Source organism: Typopeltis vanoorti, chromosome 5 (genome assembly GCF_054136105.1).
Source record: "Typopeltis vanoorti isolate ZY-2024b chromosome 5, IOZ_Tvanoo_1.0, whole genome shotgun sequence".
In the NCBI taxonomy this organism is placed as follows: Eukaryota; Metazoa; Arthropoda; class Arachnida; order Uropygi; family Thelyphonidae; genus Typopeltis; species Typopeltis vanoorti.
The window spans coordinates 139,522,550-139,542,895 of NC_143553.1; the positions used below are offsets into that span (position 1 = coordinate 139,522,550).

Genomic DNA, 20,346 nt, shown 5'->3' on the forward strand with positions numbered 1-20,346 from the left:
GGATTAAATAAGCATATCATTTCTTTTCAAGTATAAAGTTTTTCACCTTTCCTTTACTAGTTCTCCATCCAGGTATACTACAGAAGCCATCTCTTCTCTTGTAAAAGTTTCCTATCTTCTGTAATGTCCTTCTCTCAGCTACTCTAAATTTCATGTCTTTGACATCATAATGGTACCAAGTGGCAATGACCTATGGTACTTTTCATTTTCAGAATACTGTTTCCACTTTGCAGGTGGCTTGAGGCAGAAACTCCAGGTTCATTCTCATGTAATAAGGCTTGCAGCAGTTGTAAACTATCATGTAAATCTGACTTCAAAAGAACAAAATAAAATAAAATTCGCCTCTTGTGATTTTTCTACATTTAATCACAATTGCATACATGTCGTCTGATCTCCTGTAGAGGCCACTGAGTTTAGCTTCTAGTCATTTGTGCTTCTTCCACCTCTCTCTCTCTCACACACACACACACACATACACACAGCACTAATGTAACAATCTGTAACAATATTTAAAGACAAAGATGACATTATTATTATTATTATTAACATCTGACTCCATGGAATCAACGGACTCATTGCAGGAAGTCCATGCCCTGTTATGCAAAAAGATCATTAAACCGTTCCTTAAACCCATTCATAGTTTCCATACTTGCAACACTCTCAGGCAATGCATTCTACTCAACTCTCCATGCAAAGAACCTGCTTCTCACTCTCCCCCTTGCTCACACCTTCCTTATACATCTTCCAGAAATGGCATTTTGTTCTACCCTTGTCTTGGGTAACAACCTCTCACCAACTTATGTCTTGGTCATATCCACCTCTCTTTCTTCTATTCATGAGGCTCTGCAAGTTGTTTTCTCCTAATCTCTCCTCATATACAGTAGTCCATATATGGCCTGATCAAAGCAGCATTATATAAGAGAACCATAACCTCTTTCATGTCACTGTTCGCCTCATTATTTCCATAATCAGTTGTGATGTTCTTACAATTTTAGCAGTGTGGCATATAAACTTCAAAGCTCTGTCCACTATCACTCCCAGATCTCTCATCTCTTCCACCTCCTTCAATACTTCCCTATTAATTATATACTCTGCATCCGAACCTTGCCTATCACATTTCAGGACTTAGCACTTTCACAATATTAAAAATGATAGCGCCACTCTCATAGTCTATTGAGATCCTCTTGCAAGGCCAACCATAACATTTGCTATACTTCTCATGGCTCTTCCCAACTTTGCAAACACTGCAGATCTCCAATTAAGCTGATTCCAGTGTCATTAACATGCAAGTTAAACAATAATGGTCCAAAAACAGATCCGTGGCACTTCACTATTGGCCTTCCAAATTTGGGATACCACTCCTCCATATGTGCTGAAATTATCTGAGAGCCAATCAGCTAACTCAGTAGTCTGTTATCTGAAAGTACCATTTTTAATAATACTTTGATCTACCGATATACTTATATGACACTTTCAAAATTTTGTAGCTCTCTATCATACCACTCCTCTTTCTCCTGTTTGCTAGCAGTCCACAAATTTTCAATATTCTTACCCTACATTGTACAGTGCTGATATTGTCTTTTAACACTCTCCTTCACTCTCTCTCTGTCTCTCTCGCTACACTGTATCTGCATCCACAAATACTATGCATGCACAACATTTCACATGAGGTCACATCAAAGTCTTGTGAAGAGGCAAAATGACTTCCTTATCCTCAAATGTTAATGTTCTATTCAGCATTGTGTTATCCTTCGAGTTGTATTTGCTATATGGCTCTTGAACTTCAACTTCCTCTACTAAAATTCCAAGCCCTGGCTTGATCAGTTTATTCTGGCATAATCCCACCTATATAATATTACAGAGGATATGTCATTATACCAAAATACATAACTTTACATTTGCTAACATTGAACTGATAACCATTTTCAAATGCCATAATTCCAGCCTCTTCAAACTGTTCTGAAAGTGCTGCATATCAATTACATCCCTAATTATCCTACTGATCTTTGCATCATCAACAAACAACTGTATGTGTGTCACCTGTTAAACTCTTTCAAATGTCACTAACATAAAGATTAAGGTGACACTAGTCACCTTAAATATTGCAGACTCAACCTCCCTTCCCCATACATGACTCTTTGATATTGGTCAATTAGCTATCTGCTTATACAAGCTAATAATTTATAATCGAATCTCATATCCTTCAACGTATGCAACAGCCTTCCATGCTGTATCCTGTCAAAAGCCTTACCAAAGTCCAAAAGTATCATGGTGTATCTTCCTCTTGTCTAACTCAACCATAACATTGTTATAAAATGTGTGCAAGTTGCTCGAACATGACCTTCCTTTAGTAAACCCATGCTGTTCTTTGCAAAGTATAGATTTACTGTCCACCCAGCTATCTGTGTGAGCTCTTACCAGTTTTTCCAACATCTTCACCACCACCACTCTAGAGATACTGATTGGTCAGTAGTTAGGAATGCATCAATCTTTGCACCACTGTTGTGTAATGGGATTATATATTCTTTTCACTCCTGTGAAATCTTCCCTGTTCTGAGGCTCTCAAATTATAGTCCAGTCAAAGGCATAATAAGTTTATCAGAACACTCTTTTATCATCTGTGCTGATATCTGATCAGTCCCTATTGCCAAATTCTAATTCAGTTTATGCAAAGCTCTAGTATTTTTTCCACATACACCTGAGTTTCTTCATCCATTGAAGAGGGAGCATTGAGTTAAATGTTGTGCATACTAGGTTGATAGCTCTTAGAAAAATCAACATTCATTAGTTGAACAATATCTTCTGCATTCAGTATTGTTATTTTTTCATATTCATTCTCTCTTTTACTTGCAGAGCCACTTTCTTTTATACTCAGACTAGCTTTCTATACAGTACTTGTAGCTCTTCTAGCCTGCACCTTATGATTTCCATATGAAATCCTTATGCACATGGTATTCCTTCCACGTCATCTTTTTTTTCTTAAGAATATCCTGCTTAACCACCTTACCGGCCATTAAAGATCAAATACACATCCTCAAAAGCTTCATATCCATCATAAATTTCAATGTAATATCAACGGTATATTACAATTTTAATATGCACTTCGCATCCATGGTAATGTGGACGTATATATATGTCCTGGCCAGTAGCGTGGTTAATAAGACAATACATCCATATTTATTCATTTAAGTATTTTTAAATGCACCCCATACACTGCTAATATCCTTCCTATCAAGCAACCAATACCATGGAACATAATCTGGTATACTTCTCAACTAGTCATACTTCCATACCTTTCACTTCAGGTTCAGTAGAGCAATTACTCTCACAAAGTGGAAGCAGAACACTCAAATCTTTAACTGAAATTCCTCTGAAGTTGTCTTGCAATAGCTCAATAAATACAGTTTCATTCTTCTCATGGGATCTCACCACTACCCATTCAATCTTTGGCTAATTAAAGTCACCCATGATGAGTTCTTGTTTAGTACCCATTAGATGTATTTGGTGATGCATTTCATCTTCACCAGCAACTTATCCAAAGTCTACAACAACACCCTGACAAGATATAAAGTGGACAAAAAATGAATACTGTCATAACCACCAGATCAAATTGCAAAATAAAGTCATAGACAGAGTGGAGAGCTACATTTATTTAGGATAAGCAATTGAAATGGACAATGATATTTGGGCAGATGAGGGTAATGTTATATGTGAGAGTCAACATGGATTTGTGAAGGGAGCTCTTGTTTTAGCAATATGCTAACCTTTTATAATAAAGTTACAAGAGCATTAGATGAGGGAAAGGCATATACTGCCATTTTCCTAGACTTAGCAAAGGCATTTGACAGAGTGCCACATGATAAGCTGATATTCAAGTTGCAGCACATGGATCTGGATGTCAGATTGGTCAACTGGATTCGGGATTGGTTGTCCGAAAGGTATCAGAGAGTTGTGTATGGTGGAACAATATCAAAGAGGCAGAAGGTTACAAGTGGGGTTCCACAGGGCTCAGTACTGAGACCTATATTGTTTAACCTTTATATCAATGACATTGTCCGTGGATTGCAAGGGGATATTCAGTTGTTTGCGGATGATGCGAAGCTGGGAAGGATTATTAGTAATAGTGCAGATGTGGTAGCCCTGCAAGAGGATTTCAATAAGCTAGATAGATGTGCAAATAAATGGGGATGCCGGTTTAATGCAGCAAAATGTAAAGTCTTGAGGTTTGGGAAACATTGATGGGACACTGTATACTCTATGGTAGGAGTTATACTTGAGGAAGTAGGAGAGACAAGAGATCTGGGGTTGATGATTGATAGAAACCTGAAATTTAGGGGACATATTGCAAAGGTAGTGAAGGTAACACAGAGAATTGCTGCAATAATGAGAAGGACACTGACCTGCAGAGATAAAAGGGTTATCATTCCGTTGTATAAGACTCTGATCATACCACACTTAGACTATTGTTCTCAGATCTGATCCCCAGGATTTGAATGGGATAAATTAACTGTGGAAAGGGTACTAAGGCAGATAACAAAGATGGTGTCAGGACTGTACAGTGTTAGTTATGAGGATCGGCTGAGGGAGTGTGGACTGCAGAGTTTGTTGGATAGAAGAAGGAGAGGTGATATTATTGAGACTTTTAAACTGTTGAGAGGTGGTTACAGGGTTGACACTGGGGAGTTCTTTCTCTTGGTTGAACAGCAGGAAGGAGTCATGACAAGGGCCATCTCTGGAAGTTACGAAAGGAAACTGTGAGCAAGAGGGTGAGGAGTGGTTTCTTTGCATGGAGGGTGGTTGAACCATGGAATGCATTGCCTGATAGAGTGGTGAGAGTGAGAACGGTCAATGCATTTATGGAATGGTGTGATAGACTCTCTGTTTCTTAGAAAGGACCTCCCACGATGAGTCTTTTGACTCCATGGAGGCCTGAATAATAATAATAATAATAATATATCAGATGAAATAAATAAACTCAAAAAGGCTGTTGTATAGCTTTTAACCAGATAAAAATAGAAGCAGAGCCTCCATAGCTCAGCCATTGCCAGCCTGGTTGGCCGAGTGGTTAGCATGTCTGCTCTCCAGCCAAAAGGCTGCTGGTTCAAATCCTGCCATGGGCATGGATGTTTGTGATTGTCTGTGAAAATACTAGTGGTGGTGGTGGATGGTAGATAGCGTTGGTGTAGTTGGTGGATTGAGTTGTGGAGACAGAGTTTGTAGAGTAAGCCCTCCCTCGATGAGTCTTTGGACTCCCTGGAGGTGATATATAATAATAATATATCAAAATAAGATTGAATTTTTGTAACAGCATTATTCTACCAACAATGACCTATGGTAGCGAGACATGGAACACAATAAAAAAGGAAGAACAAAGCCTTATAACAACACAAAGGGCGACAGAAAGAAGAGTCTGTAATATAAGCAAAAATATCATATAAAGACACTGAAATAATGAAAAAATCTTGATTCAAAGATGTGGTAGAATCTATCTATAACAACAAAACAAGGTGGGAAGAATTTCTTGTATGCATAGCATGCATACAAGATGATAAACGAACTCCAAGAATAAAAGACTTGTATCCCAGATATATAAAAAGAAAACCTGGTAGACCACCTGGAGATGATCACATATCAAGTCAGTAGGATGGAAATGGAGGAGATTGGCTCAGGAAAGAGAAAGGTGGCATCTTTGCAACCTACAATCATGGAAAAACTAAGACTGAGAACTAAGGTCCCTCATGGAATAAGGAATGAAAGTCATAACTTTCTATGCTAACTGGAACTCAAATCATCAGATATCATTAGCATCAAGTCCCTTTCTGTCCAGTCTTTTCTATCCTTCCTAAAAATACTGTGCCTTTACATTTGATACAAGTTAGTATATCTGCCTCTTAGAGTCAGGACTCTCTAATACCTACAATCTAATACTAAAACTGTATCACAAATACTGTATACTATCCTCTGTAGTCTGCTTGAACCATATGGACAACTTTCATAATCCTGCACATATCTAATGATTCACTTACACAAATATCCTTGTATATGCTTAATAAGTGCAAATAAAATGAGCACACAATCATCCTTTCTTTATAATCACCTCCATGATAATGCTCATTCATGTCTTTAACAGATTCACATAACTTGCAACTCTGTTAAAGACATGAACTCACTCTTACACATAGATTCTCACCATTCCTCCCATCATGATCTGGTTTCCCTGACTCTCTATATTAGGTCTCACATCAATAAATAATTTTTCCAGACTCCTGATACCAAATGCATTCATGTGTAGACTGTCCCTCTTATATTATATGAGGGATGGCCTGCACTTATATATTATCTATGCACTCTTTTTTATAATCAGCTGGCATTACCTCACAGCAGAAACTTGTTCAGTCTATTGAGCATATTTATCTGTCCCACAGTCTGTGTTCAGTTCCATCCAAAAAGAAAAGTCTCCCATCAAACTAGCAACCCATTGTTCTCATCTCAGTGGTTTCCAAGAAAATAATAAAAGTCATTAACATGTAACTTTAACTTCTTCAGTTCCTGTAAGTTCACTGATGTGGATTCTGCTACAGCAGATCTAGATGTGCAGACTTGGAAATCTGCTGGTCTTCTAATCTACATCATTTCCCCTTCCCCCTCTGGACAGGTTTGGAGAAACATAGTGTTGCACATTTATCTAAATCTATCCATGGCATATCTTGAGATGGAACACAGATGATTTAACTTCTGTCTTTTGTGCGTAAATAGCCACAGTTTTTGTTGTTTTTTTTCTCTCCTGGTTATTCAATACCTACTATGACGGACAAGTTTTTCTTACAATGATGGTGTACCCCAGGGCATTTTTTTACCTTCCCTCTTCTCCTATATACATAAAATAAATTACCTCTCACTGATCTTGAATCCTATCCATAGTTTTACTGATAATTTAAGTGCCTCCATAGTGCAATTGGAAGAATGACGGTACATTGCACCCTTCAATTGGAAAAGGCTTAAGTTCGAGTCTCGTCATGATGGGAGGAATCTTTATATATGGACTTTTTCAATCGAAGGTGAGTTAGCCGATCTCATATGGAGGTAGCAGGGTTTTTCCTCCTGGAAACTCGGGAGAAAAAACCCTGGTTTTTCATCCTGCATACAGACAAATCGGCCCTTCAGAACACACGCAATTTACAGTCAAAAAATACTAGCTGTGGTGGTGGTGGTGATGGGCAGTAGATGGCGCTGATGTAGATGATTAGATGAGGTTCGGTGGAGATGGAGAGTTGTACAATAGGTGTCCTCCCGCAATGAGTCTTCGGACTCCTTGGAGGTGTCACGAAAATAATAATAATAGTATGCTATATTCCTCATATGACAAACTGTTAAACCACAAACATCTCTTACTTCAAGGTCTTCTACAAGTAGTGCCTAAAATACTGATCTTCATACCATTTCACAGTCATCTTCAGTGTTACCCATACTGAATTCTGTGTTTCTTTCTTGCAAAAAATATTGCATTTCACCTCCCTTATTTTTAACAATAACAGACAAGATCATATCTTTCCCTTTCTCCTTGGGCTGACATTCACCTAAGGAGAAAGAGAGAGGCATTAGTTTTTTCCAGCACAAACACATTACATCTGTGTCTTCCTCAGTCTCCAAAAAACTTTGTATCTTTCCACTTAAAGACATTATTTTTAATCTCTCTAGCTGCTTACTCTGTATAAATTCCAAATATGCCCAATCTTGCAATTTGGAGTGGTACACTAAAATCTCCCCAAAAAAATCCTTAATACTATCCAAAATAGGGAATTAGCTAATCGATGTCACACACTCTCTCTCTCTCTCTCACACACACACACACACACACACACACACACACACACACAATCTCACTCCAACTCCTCCCTGTCCACATGGGACACCTGTTCATGGTGAGAGAGTTCTCAATAACAGTATCCCTTTCCTTCTCCTCTTTCTATATTTCTCTTCCTGGATGCCCAGGAAGATGTCCATGCAAGGGGGCTAAATCACTGCTTTGGCTTCTGCTTTAATAAAATATAGTCCTAGATGACCCAGTCAGGATCAATCAGTTCCACTTTTGAGCACAGTAATTTCTTGCTGGATAGTGGTTGACTATGGTGGGTAGGGAGATCTGGTGCTGAATTCAATATTCAGACTTTCTATTGCAAACAAATCTTTCATCCTCAGTTTTATCACAGCCTTAAAGAAGCCCCAACTCAGTTCAGAAACTATTGATACATCAACTGAAACAAAGAATTCCTCTCGTCATAATAAGAGGAATCTTTATATGGACTTTTTCAGTTGAAGGTGAGTTAGCCAATCTCATATGGAGGTAACAGGGTTTTTTCTCCCAGAAACTTGGGTTTTTCATCCTGCACACTGACAAATCAGCCTTGAGAACACACTCAATTTGCAGACAAAAAAAGACTAGTGGTGATGGTTGTGATGGGCAGTAGACAGTGTTGTTGTAGATGATGGTAGTGGTGGTTCAGTATGGATGGCAGATTAAGTGGTGGAGATGGAGAGTTGTAGAAGTAGGGGCTCTCCCTCGATGAGTCTTTGAACTCCTTGGAGGTGTCACATAATATAATAATGAAAAGAACAAGAAGCAGAAAACAGCAGGCTTGCAGATATACCATTTCTAATAATCTATTCCACTATCATTCATCTACTTAGGAAAATGCCACCCTTTTTATCCACAGGATAATGGTGGAATCCCCCAACATCTGTTATAAAAAATCTGTTCAAGAGACTTTCTAGTTGAAAAAGTTTCCCAAAAAAGGCATTCATAGCAACTCCTTGTGTGGTAGGAATACCACTTCCAGTAGTCTCTCACAAAATATTAAACTTTTCCAGAGGAGTAATAGCAGAATGACTCCTTCTTCGTATTCTAGATGAGGAGATCTGCTCTGAATTGAAAGATCAAGGAGTGACAACTGCCAGACAATTCCTAATATGCAGGGCTGGTAATCTTACCAACTAGCAGTGTAATCCTTATATTTAAGATCTCCAAAGCAGTGAAGCAGGCTATATTTCAACTGCCCTGTCAGATTATACATCCCAAATTCTTTGAGATGCTTGAAATGCCAGAAATACAGTCATTCTCAGACTGCCTGTTATTGCTCTACTATCTGTAGCTGATGCATAAGTAAACAGCATGAAAAGAAGACTGCACTCTAAAAACACGAAAATGCACTACTGTGAGGAAGAAAAGCCAACATACTTCCAAGCATATGAAAAGTGAAATGCAAAAAGATTCAAAAATCATAATAAAGAAGAACATTCCATATCAGGAGGTATAGAGAAGGTCTACTATAACAATGTCTAGTGGAAAACTTTCTTAATGCTGAAAAGGCAACAGTAAAAAAAGTAACCAATGATATTAAAATGCATGACTGTTTGCATGACACTGTTTCGCTAGGTCTCATATGGAGGTGGCAAAGTTTTTCTCCCAAAACTGGAGATTTTCATCCCTCAGACAGGCAAACCAGACAGAATTACACAACAGACATAATACATTGGCCTCATAGCCTTAGTTACTTCATCCTTAAGCTCAAATAAAGACATGACTTCTAATTAGAACAGATTAAGTTATGTGTAGAGGCTTAAGTGCTGGGACATCATGTTGGAGGCTTAATGGATTTTTTACAACACTCAAAAAGAATTAAAATAGAATTTATACTTCCTATATTTCGTCCTAGTCACTAGGACATCTACGGGGATTACAAAAACAATTAATGTAACATGCACACACAAATCTTACAATACTAAGCCCCACCATGTGGGTGACACTAAAGTCCTATCTAGGTGGAGCGCCCTCTAAGGGCGGTAGTAGGTGGCCTGGAATGTAAGGTGGGACCTCTGGTGATGAGTGGTTCCCAAATCTTCAGAAGCTTAATGCAACCATATTTATTAAGATTTAGTTGCTCCTGTAAGCTGGCATACTTTGGACAGACAGGCAGATCAGCATCCATCCGCCTGGAGGAACACAAGTCTTACATATGTAAACATAACTATGGCCATTCAGGCTTGGCTGACCATGTTTTGGACAGAGTATCATGGAAGAAAACCACCATGCTCCACCACAGAAAATTCAAGAAAGAGAGACTTTTCTTAGAAGCAACAGCAGCTCTCAGAAACCAACCAAATCTTAATAAATATGGTTGCATTAAGCTTCCGAAGATTTGGGAACCACTCATCACCAGAGGTCCCACCTTACATTCCAGGTCACCTACTACCGCCCTTAGAGGGCGCTCCACCTAGATAGGACTTTAGTGTCACCCACGTGGTTGGGCTTAGTATTGTAAGATTTGTGTGTGCATGTTACATTAACATGTTCGCTGCCACGCTATTTTGGCATGGTCTGTTCCCCTACGCCGAGCAGTTTTACTTCTTCAAGGTCAGTACGATAATCTCGTTACCGGAGGTAAACGTCCTACGAGTATACTCGTAGTTGGCTTGTACAGAGCATACATGGTCTATGAGAATACACAGTTTTGAAGCTAGCCCCACAAGCCAAGCATTTTCACTTCTTCAAGATCACTACAATAATCTCGTTCCCGGCGGTAAGCATCCTACGAGTATACTCGTAGCTGGCTTGTGAAGCAGGTTTACCCACTACGAGTATACTCGTAGTTGGCAGCGAACGTGTTAATTGTTTTTGTAATCCCCGTAGATGTCCTAGTGACTAGGACGAAATATAGGAAGTATTAAATTCTATTTTAATTCTTTTTGAGTGTTGTAAAAAATCCATTAAGCCTCCAACATGATAGAACAGATTAAGGAATCTAATACATATAGCCTCATCCAGAAAATACACCAAAAGTGGTTCTTCTGTATGAGAGATTCTCTAGTATAAAAATAGCACAAGCATCACTACTATATAAGCAAAAGCCTCCAGATATGTCCCCCCGACAAAAAAATGGGTGCCTCTTTATCCAGAAGAATCGAAAACAGTTGGAATCCCTGGTATCCTGAATGGAGTTGAATCTGATGACATTGGGATATTTTTCCAGAGGAGAAAGATATGGACACTGGCTCTTCATAGTTCCCAGAAAGGAAAAGTCTAGAGATTAGCCAGAACTCCCAAAATCAAAACCAGAAGCCAGTGGATCCACCAAACATGAATAATGAAAACATTTCTACAATGGAATTGTTATAAATTTGCCTGAAGTGATATTCAGGTCTTTTTTTTTCAGGAGCAGAAGCCAGGTGTGCTGTTTCACATGCAGGAGACTTATTTGAAACCTAGTAAAAATTATGTTGTACATTACAATAAATCATTATGATCCATAAGGACAGGATAAGCAATTGACCTTACCATGAAGAAGTCACCATCCTTGTGGAGAAGAATGGCTGTTCCAACAAATGGTCATTCTTGCATAGTATATATTCATGTATAGTATGGAACAACAGTCTGCTCCTCATCTATATACAAAAAAAACAAGTAGATTCCTTATCTCATTATGTTGCATCTATTTATTTATAGGAGGCAGTAACTAGAGTATGGAACAATGTTAATGAACTTATGTTGCACTTGCCACTTTGTATACTCATTATTAGTAGGGGATTTAAATCGCCACAGTACTCTGTGGGATAGTGCACAGACTAACATATGAAAAAGGATTGTCAAGCACCTACCTAAAAACAATAACCTCTCCCCTCTAAACAAATACTTAACACTTTCTTCTACACATCTATCTGAATATTCACTGCTGTTGACTTAATGATTTGCTTACTATTCCTATTCTCACTGTCTAAGTGGTAAGTATGAAAATAACATCTGTGAGAGTGATCATTTTCCTGTGATATCTACTGTCTTACATGGGCAAATCAGCCAACATCATAGTGTACCCTATCACAGATATCATAATGGAAAATAGATCAAGCTGATTGGAATGTATTCTCATCCTTAGCAGAATTTGATTCTACAACAATCTGCTCCTCACTTATCATGTTGCATGAAATATGTTACAGAGTATATAATAATAGCAAGCACAACTGCAATATCCAAAATGTGAAGCCAATTTTCACCTTTTCCTCAACTGTAGTGTTAAGAATAGTATTAACCCTCAACTATGGTGTTAAGAATGTTAAGAGCGAGAACGGTCAGTGAGTTTAAGGAGTGGTATGATTGACTTTGTGTTTCTCAGGGGGGGGGGGCCTCTCCTCGATAAGTCTTGATAGACTTTGTGTTTCTTAGGAAGGACCTCCCACGATGAGTCTTTTGACTCCATGGAGGCCTGAATAATAATAATAATAAAGAATGCCCAGTAGCCAAGAAAGCTCAAAGTATTATCAGTAGATAATTACCAGATGAAATTTATACAGGAAATGACTGCAAGACATATAGAAATTTTGGGGAAAATTTGGAGAAAATAGCAATGCTACTAATAATTGTAAGTGCTTGCTGAATTTCTCTTCAGGACATGGATTAGTTATTACTAGCACCATGTTCCAACATAAAGATATGTACAAATTCACATGGAGAGAAGATGCAAGAAATAAGAAAAGTCTCAATGGCCATGTTGTAGTTGATAGCGACATTTTCTCACTGGTTCAGCATACAAGAGTATACAGAGGATTTGAAATAGAAAGTGATCACCATCTGGGTTTGAGTAGGATAAAATTGAATTGAATTTCACATTGAAAAGAAGTGTGTATATAAGGAAGTTTTAAAACAAATCGAAATTGAGTAGCTTTCAGAGGTGAACTGTAGACTAAAATACTCAAACATTATTCAAGAAAAAATGAAAGAGTTTGAGAACAAGAACTAAACCTTGGAAATTCAATGGCAAAACCCGAAGAAAACGTTGATTGATTCAGTCAAAGAGTCTCGTGGTGAGGTTATGTGTAAGGATAGAAAAATTAGAACTCCATGGTGGATTAAGGAAGTCGAAGAGGCAATGAAGAAAAAGAATAAAGCATATCAAAAGTTATTGGCAAGTAAGTCAGCTTGTGCCCTTAGAAAATTATTATCGCCATTATTACTACCCCAAGACCTCATTGAGTCAAAGACTCATCTGGGAGGTCCTTTTATCACACACACATCTCATCATACCGTGTCTTAAACACACTCAAACTCCTTGCAGACACCACACTCTTAGGCAAGGTATTCCAATCTTTCACAACTCTGCATGAAAAAAACCTGCCTCTCACTCACTTACTGACATTCTCTTTATACAGTTTCCAGGGATGACCTCTGGTTCTCCCCTGATCTCCCACTAATTTCTGTAGACCCTCTCCAGCATTGATCCTATAACAACCCCTTACTAACTTGTAGGTCTCTATCATATCTCCTCTCTTCCTCATATCCACCAGACTCTGCAAGTTGCATCTTCTCAATCTTTCCTCATACTCGACATTCCAGAGGTCAGAAACTACCTTAGTCAGTTGCCTTTGGACCCTTTCCAACATCTCTTCATCCTTCTGAAAACCTGGTGACTAAATCTGGGCACAATAGTCCATGTGTGGCCTAATCAAAGCCTTATACAATGGAACAAGAATCTCCTTACTTCTACACGTCAGTGTCCTCGGCATCATTCCCAGAAGCCTTTCTGTTGTCTTCACAATTTTGGCGATGTGTCCCCTAAATTTTAGATCCTTATCCACTATCACCCCCAGATCTCTTATTTCCTCTACCTCCAACAATATATTCTCACCAAGCATAAATTCTGCATCCCATCTTTGTTTTCCAAATTTTAAAACCATACATTTTGCAACATTGAACTCACATCCCCATTTCTGTGCCCAATTAATCAATTTATTCAAGTCTTCTTGTACGGCCACATCATCTTAACTACTCTTTATGGTTCGTCCCAACTTTGCATCATCTGCAAACAACTGAATATCTCCATCCAAATCTCTGCCAATATCATTAATATACAAGTTAAACAGTAATGATCCTAAAACAGACCCCTGAGGCACTCCACTAATGACTTTTCTTTTCCTGGATATCGCACCCCCATACACAACCTGTTGATACCTATGAGATAGCCAGTCTCCAATCCAATGCACTAATCTAATATCCAACCCCATCTGCTCTAGTTTGACTGTCAACTTATCATGAGGTGCTCTATCAAAAGCCTTTGCGAAATCCAAGTATATTACTGTGTATCCTTCTCCTTCTCCTCTGTCCATACAGAGAAAAATGTAAGAAAGTGAAGCACTGTGAAAGAAAGTGAAGCTAAATAAAGAATTTGGTAAGAACATTGAAAAAGCTTAGAAATGGAGGAAAGAGTAATGTAAAAGGAATCCACGATGATAATGGTGACATGAGAAATTAAAGATAAAAATATTCTAGATGTCTGGAGTAATGAGAAAAATTGCCAGCCTGGTTGGTTGAGTGGCTAGTGTATCTGCTGTCCAGCCAAAAGGCTGCGGGTTCGAATCCTGCTATGGGCATGGATGTTTGTGATTGTCTGTGAAAATACTAGTAGTGGCCATGGGTGGTAGATGGCATTGGTGTGGTTGCGGTTCATTGTAGTTGGTGGATTGAGTGTGTGTGTGGTGGGGGGGGGAGACAGAGTTGTAGAGTAGGTGCCGATCTGGTTGGCTGAGTCATTAGCATATCCACTCTCCAGCCAAAAGGCTGTGGGTTTGAATCCCGCCATGGGCATGGATGTTTGTGATTGTCTGTGAAAATACTATTGGTGATGGTTGGCAGTAGATGGCATTGTATTTGCAGTTCGTTGTAGTTGGTGGATTGAGTGGTGGAGACAGAGAGCTGTAGAGTAGAAGCCCTCCCTCGATGACTCCTTGAACTCCGTGGAGGTGTCACGTAATAATAATAATAATTATTATTATTTTGTAAGATTGCTAAATGAAACAAGCAGTGTCAGCACAGTTGATAGAAAACTTCTAACAGGATTGCAGTCAGAAATACATATCTATACTTGAAGTAGAAAAGTCATCAAAGACCTGAAATGTGGAAAGGCAAATATGGAGGTATAAAAGTTTTACAGTGACTGCACTGCATAATTTAGAAGGCCTGGTTAGAGGGTCAAATTCCAGATGATTGGAGTAGAGCTTTAAAATACCCATCTGTAAAGAGGGGGAAATAAAACTGAATGTGAGAATTACAGCAGTATTTCTCTGCTGAGTGTTCCTGGTAAAATTTATGCAAGTATCTTTGAGAAATATCTAAGAAAAATTGTGGAATGGAGCTTGGTGAAGAACCAGCTGGATTCAGGCCAAATAGAGGTTCTCAGGCTCAGATTTTTACTTTCAGACAAATAGTTGAGAAATCTTGAGAATATAACAAGGATCTGTATTTAAGTTTTGTAGATCTGGAAAAGGCATACGATAAGGTCCCAAGAAGAAAGCTCTTCAAAATTATACAATTATATGGGATAATTATATCGTGGGATATTATGTCAAGCAATACATAGTCTATTTAATCTGTTAGGGTGCACATTATCTAAAATTTTTTTCATTATCTATATGGATTGCATTATGAAGGACAGTGGTATTACACCTGATATCGAAATTGGTGATGTCAATCTCAACTCTTTACTTTCTGGAGATGATGTTATACTGCTAAATAAATCAGTACAAATCTATACGATTACTTGACTAAATTGAATAACTGTCGTAATAAATTTGGTATGAAAATCAAAAATAAAAAGGCAAAGACAATGAAAATAGACAGAAACATTGAAAATATCAATTGTATTCTGTATGGTGACCCTATAGAACAAGTAAAAATTTCGGCTAATTGGACACAGTTTTTTAGTGACAACAACAACAAATGAAATATGGAAATAGTCAACAGAATTAGTAAAGCTGGCATGTTAAGAAGTCAGCTGAATAAATGTATATGGAATAAGAGAGATGTTAATCAATATACTAAATTAGCTGTATCCAAGATATTGTTCAAACTAATTTTAATTTATTGATCTGAGAGGCTGGGTTAGAAATAAAACACTTGGTCAAAGACTGGAGACCACAGATATGAGAGTTCTGATAAATATTAGTGGAGTGAATAGACATCAGTGGCAATACTGTATAAATATTGGCATCAATGGCAATACTGTATAAATATTGGCATCAATGGCAATACTGTATAAATATTGGCATCAATGGTAATACCGTATTAAAAATTATCATATTCGGAAAAAACTTGTGATTGTTAACATTCAGGAATGTGTTAGAAGAGCTAATATCAGATGGTGTGGTCATTTAAAAAGAATGGGAGAGGAAAGATTAAGAAAACAAGTGTTCTTCCCTATGTTGGCAGGAAAAAGACTCAGAAGAAGACAAAAATGCAGGTTGATTGATACAGTAGATAGTGTCTTAAAATACAGAATATAAGATATGCTAATTATTATTATTATTATTATTATTATTATTATTACGTGACACCTCTAAGGAGTCCAAAGACTCATCAAGGGAGGGCACCTACTCTACAACTCTCCATCTCCACCACTCAATCCACCAACTACAGCGAACTGCAACTGCCATCATCATCTACACCAATGCCATCCACTGGCCACCGCCACCACCACCACTAACATTTTCACAGACAATCACAAACATCGATGCCCACGGCAGAATTCGCATCTGCAGCCCTTTAGCTGGAGAGTAGTTATACTAACCACTCAGCCAACCAAGCTGGCATAATGATGGCTCTTGACAGACAGCATATTAATTTGGAGGAAAATTATTGACTGGAAGCTATTATTTGTGTAACTTTTTTCATGTACTACTATCATAATATCCTGTATACCCCATGAGGGTTGGTACATATCAGGAATTTGATGATAATGAAATTTCCTTCTTTCAAACTTAATTCCACTATATTCAGAGTCAAAAGAATTTGGGGATTATTTACATCTTCCATAACCAAATCAGCTAACATCATAGTGGTCTTGGCTAAAATCTGGAAAATGGAGTGAAGATATACCACCCACCTCAATCTATCCTGAAATATAATGGATGAACAATTGCTGACTCAAAAGCAATTTCAAGACCGATTGTCTGAGTTCTTATTCCACCTGCTCTCCAGCCACATATGTTGGTTTGAATTTTGTCTTGGTCATGGATGTTTGTAACTGTTTTTAAATGGTAGATGAATTTCATGATCCAGTGTGAGACCTCTACTCTGCTTATTGAAGGCCTAAGGTGGCTTGAAAAAGTTTCATTTTTGGTCTCTAGAGCACAATTTTATTAGAACTGCATAAAAAAAAAATAAATAAAAAATACAATAAATTATTAAAAAAATCCTTAGCCTGCCCACAGTATTGATGTACTATAGGCTTGCAGTCTTGTGTGGTATACAATTCATCTTAATTTTTTTTTAAATGCAAGTACTCTTGAAGAGAGCTTTACTAAAACTTTGACAATATGTTCTTACCCCAGCTTTCAGATTTTCTTTTTTGAATGGCCTGGTACATTGCAAGAGGCCATTAAAGGAAGAAAAACTAAAAGCTGCTTTGCTTTAACATCGACTGCTTGCTGTAGGACAGGATGAAATCCATTACAAGGTGATCAAACATTTCTTAAAATCTTTCATGGATCAGTTGCTCCATCTTATCAACAAAATTTTCTGTTGGAATAAATTTTTGGATTCCTGTAAAGGATGATCATTTGTGCCTTTACAGCTAAGTAAGGATCCAAAAATTGAAACAAATTATTGCTCCATAGCTCTGAGTAGTTGCTTGTGCAAATTGTGGATAAAATGGTTAACCCTTGTTTTTAATGTGGTTTCTGGAGAGAGCAACAATTTTTGTTTTTCCAAAGCACAGTCGGCTTCTATAAAATTACTGAAGATTAGGCCATTTAATCAGATTGGAAATAATCATTAGAGATGTTTTCCTAAAACATAAGCATTTAGTTTTCTTTATCGGAAACACATATGAAATAATTACTAAAATACCTACACAGTTTTTTTATTAGAAGGAATCTCCTCCTTTTTATCAAATATTTTCTTTCTAACTGTATAATCTAAGTCCAAGTAGGATCAACTTTGTCGCAGTTCTTTCTCCAAGAGAAGGAAGTTCTTACAAGAGTGTTTTGCATCATAGCTAACTTGATAGCAGAATAGCTTTCTGGAGCTGTAAATAATTGCTTTCTATGTGGATGTTTTTACCATGTTATTGTCATTCTTGAAGTATGAAGGTCACAGATTAGTTTCAGCAAGGCTTTGACCATCTTTCAATCTGAATGCTTTCAAATGGATTTAGATTCTCACCACAGAAGACTATTTGCATGCCCTTCTGCCAGTCTTCATTCAGATCAGAACTAAGTCTAGGACAAATAATAATCACAGCTGGTCTAGGGTAAAGTTTTTGGGACTCCGTTTCAATAAAAAAACTTACCACCTTTCTACTGAACACATATCAGTTGTATGATATGTGCCAAAGAGAAATTAACATCCTTCACATCTTGTCTCCCTTGGGATGCAGATTGACATTCTTTGCTCCTCTTATACTGATCGTTAATTCTGTTCAAGGCTTGATTATGAGTCTCAGGTCTGTGAGTTTGTGGAAAACAGCACACTTCAATGGTTTGACCCCCCATTCACCATTAGGCAATATCAGAATAGCAACTGATACATTTTGAACATCACCTGTTCCTAATCTTGACATCATGCAAATGAACCATCACTCTTTTTCATGTGTAACCATCTTTGCAATATGCAGTTAAAATAAAATTTCTGACAGGCCAATAATACATGGACAAGTATTTTTATCCACATTGGAAAAACTTGTATAACAGACTACTGTATAAAATATATACACGTTTGCCAAATATTTCTTGACTACTGTATGCTCTTTACTATGAGTATTGTAAGGTGTTTGTAAGCAAAAAAAATTTGCTTACAAACATCTTCACAATAGGTTACTTGTATTTCTTTTTTTGAATTAGCCTATATCTTTTCCACTACTGGGTAAAGGCCTCTCCCATTGATGGAGGATTGGATCTACTTTTCCCATGGTAATTCTTGTAGAAAGGCTTATATGCTGGTTAAACATGATTATTAAATACTTAAGGAATTGACAGCGTATACTAGAATATAAATTAAATCAAACTTTAATATATACTTTCCAATATTTCCCATGGTGACCCATCCCATCTTGAGAAAGTGTTTATATAGCTGTATGAATGAATGTATGAGGGTGAAAGACAATCACAAACATTCATGCCCTTGGTGGGATTCAAACTTGCAGCCTCTTGACTGGAGAGTGGATATGCTAACCACTCAGACAATGACTTTACATCAATTGCTTTAATATCCCATAATGCAAAACACGCATCCTTTTGGATGTGTGTATAATGCTATGCATTATGGGAATGGCCATTACCTAGACTGGTTTCCATGTTTATTGAGGTATGTTAAAGTGTGGGATATCTCTCCAAAAACTATGAGTAATCTACAAGATCATTCTAAATCTCATGGAGTTATCCTAAAGGATCGCTACTTAACTCTTCACTCCTGACCTGATTCACTCCAGGACAGGAAACTGAGCAGTGGCTCTGCTCAGTGGTAGTCAAAAACCTACCAGTGATGGAACCTCTCTACTCCCCAGGAAGAAAGCAAACCCAAAAACAACATTAATAAACATAATCTGTATTGCTGAGGATAAAGTCAATTTCATTAGCTTTGCCATTTAGACTTTTCAATGTCTACTTCCTATGTGTTTTTTTCTTGAAAAAATAATTCATGAAGTACAGGTTTTATTTTTCTACAAATTCTATTAACCTTGCTCCTCTATCATCTCTCATGCCATATCCAAAATTTCCCATTGAGCTTTCATCTAATTGTTGCATACCAATTCTAGCATTAAAGTCTCCCATTATAATTCTGAAATGATGTTTTTCTTTATTGTAAAGTTGGGGTACATGATTACAGAAGGCTTTAATTTCTCCATCAGTATGACTTATTGTTGGTGCATAGACTTGGATGATCTTAAGAGTATATCTTTTTGAGATTTGAACAACAATACTTGCTATACATTCAGATATACTGTTAAATTCTATTATGTTGTTGATATATATTAATAATATCAGTAATATATATATATCAACATATATCAATATTAATAATATTGATAAAAAGATATATTATTAAGTATATTATTATTAATATATGACACATATATTAATAAGTATTGATATACCTTTGAAAGCTGTTCAACTTTCATACATTTTAAATAGGAGGATAGGAGCGAGAGAGAGAGAGGGAGAGGATTTTTTTTATGTGCCTCACATATATATCAACATATATCAATAAGTATTGATATATATATATACAGTCTACCTTTGAAAGTTGCTCACTTTCATACATTTTAAATAGGAGGATAGGAGCAAGAGAGAGAGAGGAGCGGATTTTTT

General features: G+C 37.3%; 1 protein-coding gene across 1 annotated transcript in view; it reads left to right on the top strand.

Annotated features, from left to right (window-relative positions):
• The window catches only part of LOC150106868 (regulating synaptic membrane exocytosis protein 2-like), an 828,152-nt gene that overhangs the window by 778,895 nt on the left and 28,911 nt on the right, over positions 1-20,346 (top strand). The gene's annotated exons all lie outside the window — the stretch shown is intronic.